Source organism: Aptenodytes forsteri, unplaced genomic scaffold (genome assembly GCF_000699145.1).
Source record: "Aptenodytes forsteri isolate BGI_AS27 unplaced genomic scaffold, ASM69914v1 Scaffold15, whole genome shotgun sequence".
Taxonomy (NCBI): Eukaryota; Metazoa; Chordata; class Aves; order Sphenisciformes; family Spheniscidae; genus Aptenodytes; species Aptenodytes forsteri.
The window spans coordinates 20,336,816-20,346,649 of record NW_008795129.1 but is presented as its reverse complement, the minus strand read 5'-3'; positions in this window follow the sequence as shown (position 1 = coordinate 20,346,649).

Below are 9,834 nucleotides of genomic sequence, written 5' to 3'. Positions count from 1 at the left end.
GCCCTCCTCAGTGCCCTAAGGATCTTGAACTCCACCATTTCGTGGTCACTGCAGCCCAGGCTGCCCTTGAGCTTCACATTCCCCACCAGCCCCTCCTTGTTGGTGAGAACAAGGTCCAGCATAGCACCTCTCCTCGTTGGCTCCTCAACTTCATCATTACTGTACAAAGCAGGAAACAGACATCTAACAGCACAACTAATATTGACTTTCCTGGGAGTCAGACAGCTTAACACTCTCACACCACTTTGAAAAATGCATCTTTTCTCTGCTGAACCAGCAAATGAAACAACTGTGAACTGCCCACCAAGACACACCTTGGTCTGGAATACATTGACTCAGCAATGCAAAATTTGGATGTAACACGCAAGTTGCCTTCTAAGTTCTATCATACTTCCTTCTACTGAATTGACTTGATTTATAGTAGGACTGTGGTCAAAAGGTGATTATTTCATATTTCCTTTACTTTTGCACATTGAGTATTAGCTAAAAGAGTTAGACATATTCTCTTCATATATTGTCATGTTAGCTCTGGACTCGTGCTCACACTCAAATCCAAACTCCCCTAACTGACCTCACAGGCTACACGTTGATTTACGCTTTGGTTAACACCGGAGTGAGCCAACCAGTGCAGTAGGTAAAGCAAATTCAAGTGCGTGGAAGAAATGCAACTTGTTCAAACCATATGGTACAGAAAAAGTGAGCCTATACGGAGGCACAGATAACAAAGACAAAGCCACAGAGACTAGCTGGTGTATCTTTAGTAAATTACTGGCAGGGATTCATTTAATCCAAATAAAAGAGATCAAACCTCACTGATCTTTGAGACAATCTTTAAACTGCATCACTCTATTTTCAGGTATATTAGCCAGAGCACCTATGTACTATGATAAAAAGTTTCATTTTTTCTGAAACAAACATATTATCAATTCCTGTTTGGATATGCGGCTAAAGGTACAAGCACATATGCAATCCCCAGATACTGATCAGGGATTGCTATTCACTTCTTTTAGTCACTTATTCTGAGAGAGACTTAGAGGTAAAGTCCTCTCTTGGGACCTTCATCAACAACCACTGGAGACAGTAGGAGTCTTTCCAATATAATTTGGCTCAGCCCTTTGAAAATGTTCAGGTGGCACGTCAGCTATGGGCAGAATTAGAAAGACTGCCAAAAACCCCTGTTTCTTCTCTTGTTTCAGCAAGAACCTTAGTGATAAAAAGTAGCTTAAATATCCTAAACTGCAAGATCCCAAGTAACGTCCATTCAATTTCTGGTTAAGCTTATTTGATGCAATATATTACTCAGAATGATTTGGAGCTATAAAAATGTTACAATAGTGAAGATTCCTGAATAAATAATTCTCAATTAAGTGTTAGCACCTAATTATATTAACTTATAGTAATTACTGATTCAATTATGAAATTGAAGATTAACCTGAAAATGCAAACTGGCTAATTTATTTTTATGATAGCTATACACTAATAGCACATGTAGTTGGGCTTCTCTAGGCACAAGCAAGGTAAGGGTTATTTTAACACTCGTTTAGGAAGCTAGATTATCTTGCAACACTTGAAGAATATCTGACTAGAATACCTACTGAATTGTGTCTGACACAATGTTGCATTTTATTATTCTATAGTCTCATGTATCCTGCACAGAAATAGGGGAAGAAATAGACCTTGATATTTATCATGTCTGTTTATGGTTTGGGTTTTTTTCCAGTCAAAATTTGCATGGGGTGTTTCCTGTCAGAATCTGACTTTTATGATAAGTAAAAGAAGCAAACATATTTCCTAATACACTTGTGTTAGGATTTTGTCTCGGCAACAGGAAAGTTGTTAGAGAATGCTTTATGGTTCAAATTTGGGTAGAGGGGAGAATAGGTTCAACTGTCAGTCCAAATGATTTTAGTTAAGTATTCAGGGAAAGCTTTTGACTATTAAGAACAGTGAGATAGTGGAGTAGGTTGTCTGAGTAGGCTGTGAAGCCTCTAACTTTGAAGGTCTTTAAGAGCAGCATAGAAAAGAGTAAGGTGAAGATGACATACCTAAAGCTTCCTGTGGATCGGGCAAGTTCCTTCCAGACCTCAGATTTTATGAAGGTGTGTAAAATAAGACTTTCAGTGTTTTGATCTCTCATGTAATCTCATGATTATAATATTTCAAAATTACTGTAAAAGAAATTGAAAGAAAATTCTCATTTTAGTATATTTAACATAGGAGAATAACTCTGCTAACTTTCCATATTGTGTGTGATTAAGGAGAGAGTTTTGCCACAGATTTGTACTTTAAAATCACATGACTAAAGAAAATAACAGCATGCCTTGGAATCTTAAAGAGGTAATTTCTCCCAAGTCAAATTTTCAGTGATGATTTACTTATTGTGCTACTAACAATAAATATCATGATTCTCAACTACAAAGATAACAAGCTGTATTTGTGAGCAGTGCATGTCACATATTTAAGAAGTAACAAAGCAGTAAAGATTACTTCACGTGTATAGATTATGTATTATTTGTTAGTGTGTCACTTCCAGTACTCTTTCTTTTCCAAGCGAAAGTATAAAAAACATGTGATTAGCTATGACACTTTATATGTTAGCTTTTACCCAGATAAATGTCAGATTTAGATAATCCTATGGGATCTATGCTTCAAATGCTTAGAAACATGACTCTGGAAGTTTAAGAAAATATATATATACATATTATTGAGATTAGTATACCAAATAGTACAGTCCTGCAATAAAAATGTATGGGGCAGGATTGAGTTTAGCAACCATCTCCAAACATTTCCTATGTGAATTAGTGGAAACCAAGTATATGGTAAAGGGAGTGGATTATTCAGTAAAGACGACTGTTAAATATATTTCTCCTTAATCCATCTCAGTCCTAGCATGTTTTTTAAAATTTCAACCCCAAGTATATTTGTAACTTTCAGGAAGATAAAATATAGTATATATGGCTTCCAAAAGTGACTGCTGTGGATAATTCTTTTTATTCCAATGCATGGGCTTTTGCACAGGTAGTTGGTTTTTCCTCTACCGTTCCTTTTTGTTTATATTTTTCCCATTTTAAATACCAAATATCTATAGAGTGTTCAGACAAATAAATATCAGTATGAATACCACTGCTGTAAAGGCAAAACATTTTTCTGTCATAAGAGGAGTTCCTATAACTGATCAACTTTTTTCGCCCATCATGGGCTAAATATCTGCTAATAGGCTGCAAGCCTTATGAAGTGTCGTATTTCTTAGACACACCATTCTTGGGAACTGAACCTTGCAGGAAAATTTTGTAATTAATCCTCAGGCATTCAAATCCTTTTCCAAAATTAATTTTGCTTTTGAATGTTGTCTTTTAAGACACAGCCAAAGTCAAGTGCACTATGACACTACCTTAAAGGGAGAATTTATGTCTTGCAGAGCATCTCAGAGTTTTAAGCGCATACTTACTGAGAGGGCTGCTGTATTCCTAGATCTTACTTCTTTGCCACATAACATGTTGCTATACAAGAAAGCAGAAAATTCCAGACCCTGGCAATTTGTTCTTTTGACTTGCTTTCCTCATCAGAGTCTCAAATGGGAAAAATATAAAGAATTTAAAGATAATGAAAAAAAAATGAAGTTAAATTCTTTGTACAACCTCATCTGAGTTTTGGAGAAAGTCAGATTGTTTCACATTTAAACAGAAACCTGTCACTACCCAACATAATGTAAACAAGTTATATAGGAGTTCACTGTCTCAGCACCACTTTCATCTTGCTCTTTCCACTTCATGACTCATTTACTGCATGTTTCAGTTACTTCCAAGACACACAGTATTACTCTACATTTTCATAAACACTACATATTTTAAGAATTCTTTACTATTAAGAAGTTGCCAATTTGAGTGCATGAAAGGACCGTAGGAGAGGCAATCGAGCTTTCCAATATGAAACAGAATTTGACACTGGATGTGTAGAAAAAGAAGTGTGAACAGCAAGGTTAACCTCGTACTCGAGTCCCCCCTTTCCCATTGGAAAAAGTCCCCTTTTCCCCAAGAAAAACCTATTTCTTGCTGGTGCACAAATGCAAAAATTACACACCTGTCTGCCAACTACACACAGCTGCATTGATCTTGCTGCTGATCCAACCATCTGCAAAATGCAGCAGCCAGTTAAGGAAGAAATCCATAGCACTCTTAGGAAACAATACTTAATTTGCCAAATGCTGCCTGCAAGTCAAAAGACGCATCCATTCTTTGGGATTCTTGATTAACAGCACTGGATTCAATTTGAGACCCTAAATGGACGGCCAGACAGTTTTAGTATTCCTGAGTTTCATCAAGGGCCTGATACAAACCAGACTGGTTTTGATTCATACACCAAAACAAGCTGGAAGAATCAATCTCACTGATATCTATCCATAATAAAACAGTGGGCAGCAAGGAAGGTGCAAATCTTAAAAAACCCCACCCAGAAATCCACATCAGATAGACTACTGCTGTGCAAACACAGTGCAATATATAGAAAATATGTGATTGGGGCTTTCTGACACTTTGAAATACAGGTAACTAGATATACTAAGAATTTAGAGTGGGAACACTAAATTTAGAATTTAGAGTACTCAGCACTGATTTAACTGGGCCCTTATTAAAACATTTATTTCCTCAGCAAAAAAAGAAAGAGACCAATGTTGTGCAGTTTTGAAAAAAAAGGATGAAGAAAATATATTGGGTACTTACAATACCACTGATTGGCTGTTAAGAGATAAGGGATGACATAGGTGATGTCTCCATCTCTTAAACAATACCCTTCTCTTGGAAACCAGCTCTGTGTAAACGGCAAACAGGCAAGACAACTTTTAATGAGAAAAGAATAGGATTCTGTGTATTATAAGCATCACACCTAATTTTTTAACAACATTCCAAACCCAAAGCTTTTGGAAAATTACTGTTGAAAAATAATGAGATACAATAAAACTATGGTTAAAATATGCTAAATTATTATGATATACCTGACACTCTCTATGTAGAATTAAGAAGAAACGTTTTCCAAAATGCTTGTTGATTTACTACCATTAATTCCTCTTATATTTAAATGAATAATTTTCCTGAAGTGTTTATTTCTAATCAAAGGCCATTTAAGATATTAAAAAATAATTAAATAGCACCCACTTAACAATGTGTGTTCAGTAGACTTTTTCATCCCCCAAAATATACACGCTGATTACCTTACCTTTTGCACAGACTATGCTATCCCAAAGAATCCCAACATGCTTTGAAAATATAATTAACAACATGGCATGTCAACTTCTACTGCTGATACGCGACTGTTATTTCCAACACTGTCAGCACTTGGCAATACTGTGTAAATGTTTAAAACAAAAGTGAAGAATCGGTTATCTGTCTAGGGGGCAAATATAATCACGTAACTTGGAATTTGATCGGGATTAAGCACTGGGGTTTACAACCCAGCTCTTATTATTGCATTCCCATGGTATCTTGATGGTTAGCATCCTTTAGCTGCATAATGGATGACTATGCTTGATTGGGTGACTGCATCAGAATGAAGGGTGCTACACAATGAATAAACCTGTTATTTGTTTTGGTTTTTATAAGAGAGTTCAAACCTTCTTCTCCAAAATACGCATTTGGTATAGTTAAAAGGACAGCAATTTTGGGGTAGAGGTAGGTAGGCTGGTTGCAGCAACTATAGCAGCTAGAAGCTGCTCACACTACATCCTTTCTGATTTTAGCTTTCAATGGATTATCAGGCAGCTAGCTACAGGCAGTCCTCTCGGTATCACCTGCCATATTGCTGACATACTGCCTACAGTAAAATGAGTTGACTACTGCAGCTACAGAGACCCAACGTATTGGAAGAATCTCAAGCTGGTCACTTAGGCTATCCGTACAGCCTGATACCATGGTAGCCCAACAAAGACTATCACAGTATATACTAACGCTCTTAAACACAACACAAGGCATTACAGCTAGAATACATAATGACTTTATGGTTCACGAACTTTGTTTTATGAAACAATAAATTGTGTTTACTTTCCCTGGTTATAAAGGAGGATGTAAGAATTCCTGGGTTGTTCCAAAAATGTAAAGCAGGATCAGCAGTAAAAGATGTTGAAGCAGCAGCGTTTGCCTGAGAAGCAGCCAACTTAGAAGTGGAATATGGATTAGTGTCATCAGAAGCAGCAGCAGCAAGAGCTGCACAGGCAGTCTGATGGAGCACTTTCCTCGCACATCATTCTGCGGTGGTGCAGCTGAGCCACTCAGAAAATCACAGCTGAAAAATTTTGTCCAGAACTATCAAGCAGATTTGCACCCTCTCTACACTCTGAATTTTACAGGTTACTGAATAAAGATGAATGAATATCTTATGTAGCAGGTGTAATTTTGATCTCCGGAAAAGAAAAAAGTAGCTCCACTACTGTACACAGTAATGGCATGAACTAGAGTTTGATGTGCCATACAGGATCTTTGCAGAATCCAGTAATCTCTTGTTGGATGAGGAAAATAAATGCTCTTTTTAAACAATTCAGTCAATCTCTTCTTCATATTCTGTTTTATTTGTGAAAACTTTAGCTGGGAAGTCTCTAAACATGTTCAAATATAACAAGGAAACACTCAGTGAATTTTCTTTCTTAACATGTCATTTTGAGATTACCTAAATACTCTTATTAATTGTAAACTAATGCAAAATCTGCTAGAAATCAGTCTTCTGCATTAATTCAGTGGTAGCATTAATTTCAGTTTCTATCTTTAACTGGCTGTAGTCAACAAACCTGCAGGGAGTTCACGTATCTACCTCTCTTAGTCGAAACTAGACAGCAAGTTAAAACATTATGAAGGCGTTGATTACTGAATGACTGAAAGTCTGACTGCAAACACCATTTTTCTTCAGAAATACAAAAGACTAACCAATATTTATACCATAAAATTTTTCAAGTGGCAAAAGATATTTAAATTTAAGCTGCACAAGTTCATTAATGTATTTTGTCAATTTTAAAACATTCTGAGTTACCATAGAGCAAATTTACCTCACTCTACTAGGCCTAATTAAAAAAATTATATTCTAGAAGACTGGGTTTACCTTCTAAGATGTCTCAAGGCAGGCACCTGAAATTGCAAGTACCAAAAGTACTTTTGAAAACATAAGCTCCTATTTCCAAAGCACAGAATGTTATTATTCTTACTGACTTTCAGACACGAAAAAGCCTTAGTTATTCACCACACATACTCAGAACCACATGTCTAGTTTCTTTGCTCTTGTCTGGATTGAGTTGGTTTCTCACAGTGTCTTTATTTCTGTCACTTGAGTTTGCTCCTATATAACTTTTTGTGTTCTTATTAACATTCTAAAAAAGTTGAATAATTCAAAATAATAAGTGAGTTTTCCAATATGCCTATCTAAAGTATTTACCATTAGCTTCAAAAGACCTTCATGCTACCTAAGGAGTTGGTAATTCCTTGTTTTGCAAAGACTTCTGAACATTGAATGAAGTTGTGTTGTCCTTCTGCTTAAAGTGAAATAGCTTTGACCATGAAGAACATAGCTCTGCAAGATTTTAAGGTAAAGATACAGTATGAAATACCTCCTTATTCATAGACTGTCCATTCCACAGTATAACATAATCACATGGCTTTTACTACCTAGCACGTCCTGGGAGTAGGTGAAAAATAAGACAATTCCTAATTTTAGTACTAAAGAACAACTCTGACCACAGAGTTCCTTTACCCCAATGGGTTATTCCTTTGTGCCACCAGGAGACAAGTCAAACCTTTTATCCCCATCCTACAGATGGGAACACTGAAGAAGCAAGTCCAAAAGACCTATCAAATCTGTGGGTGGTATCAATATCACAGGCAAGAGCTCATAACTTCCAAATCAGTAGTTCTTAGGCTACTGGCCAGTAGCCTCAAATTGTGATCATGGGCCCTTGCAAATAGTCAAATTGACTGTACTGTCATAATAACTATGCATTTAAATTAGCCAATTTGTTATTATAATTACAAGTTCAATCTGAATTCTGTGTGTGTAATAAAATTTAGAACTACCCCAAATATGTTTCTCATAGTAGATTGCAATTTTTAATTTCCTGACACTCTGCAGATGTCAGAGAAGGGTTACTGCGATCCCTATGTCTTTTAATATGCCCTAAAGATAAGTGAATCAAGATGAAAAAAATCCATGAACCATAGGCAACCTCATTATCCATACTTTCTGTGCTGTTCATTTCCTAAGGACTGTTCTATATGAGGGAAATTATCTATATTCTATGTATACTGTAGCAGGGTAGATCTATTTTCCATCTGCTACATTTCCCCCCCTCTAAACTGTACTCCCCTTGTTGGTATAATCAAAAGATGGCCACTTGTCCTCAAAGAGAAAAGTATAATAAACATCTAAATGTATACATTTCATCCTATATTTTTAGCAAAATACACAAAAATTCAACATAATTGTTATATACTCTTAAAAATGCATTAGGCCTTAACAGTTAGCTACCTCATTTTGTTCTAAAATTCAACAAACTGAGAAAATCTCTTTTTATACAATCTTTTGGATATGTCATTTGCCATTTATATTTGATGGCCTTAAGCAAAAAAAAGTTACAAAAAGGTATTAATGCAAGTAGATAATAAAGCTGCATTCTATAAATCTATAGCAGCTTACAGTAATCATTAAAGCATGCAAAACTCTTTCATCTATTCAAAAATATGCAGTGCACAGAATGCCTGCTAAGGTGCATGACAAGTCAGAGTTAAATATATATTAATAAATGAATTAGCTTCATAAATAATAGCCATAATGACATTTTAGGAGACAATAAGTCTGAGGATTGTCAGAAAATGGTTGATGTATGAGCTTCACGTCTCAGTGATTCTTCAAAATGAATAGGCTTTGCGAGATAGTTCAGACCCACGACCAGCCTATTTCCTTGAATAATTTACTTGTTGTCAATTTGTACAGCCACATTACACATGCAAATTGTGCTGCCTGTGCAAACACCACTTGGAGATGATAAAAACAAATTTACGAAGGCTATAGAGGAAGGATTTATTTCACTTTCTCACCCAGGTCAAGCAATACATGTATCTGACGATTGTGTGTACCCAATTTTGTTGTAATTATATCAGCAAATTATTCTTTATAATCTTATTATTTTTAGCAGTCTCCTTGTGCTTGGGATAATTAGCTTTCTTCACTCAGTGTAAAAACAATTCAACTTGCCAGCTAGGCAGGGCACAGCTCCATTATCTGTTTTGGGTTTAAATTTATTCCCTATATTCTTGGACACTTTGTGTAAATTAAAAATTTCATAGTCCCTAATACTGTACACGCTGTTCATTCAGTGATGAATTAAGGTCCCTAAACCTCTACGTTTGCTATTAGATATCTCACCCACTTTATATGTTAATCTGTGCTAATGAATTCCACAACCCCTAGCCACAGCGAGATGACTAAAATTATTACCACTTACAGAGATATGCCTTTTTCATTTAAAGTTCAATTCAAATTGCTCCCATAAACAGTCTGCCACACAAAGATACCTCCTTTAAAGAAGAGTTACTTACCTGTAAGTAGAGTTCTCTGAAGGTAGCATTATCTTTGGATACACATTCCTCAGCCACGTGACCTCTGGTTTGTGGCAGGGGGGAGTGGATCCATCCCTTGATAGTTAAGACTTTTTCCTCAAGGCACTTCATTACCTCTGCGGCTCCTGTGCCTCAAGGGTTATTTATACCACAGCCTGTCAACACAACTGCCCCTCGCCTTCTAATGTAGGCCCTGGACCAGGCTGAAGAGCGGAGAGGCTCCATAGAGAGGTGGCTGTTGTGTTGA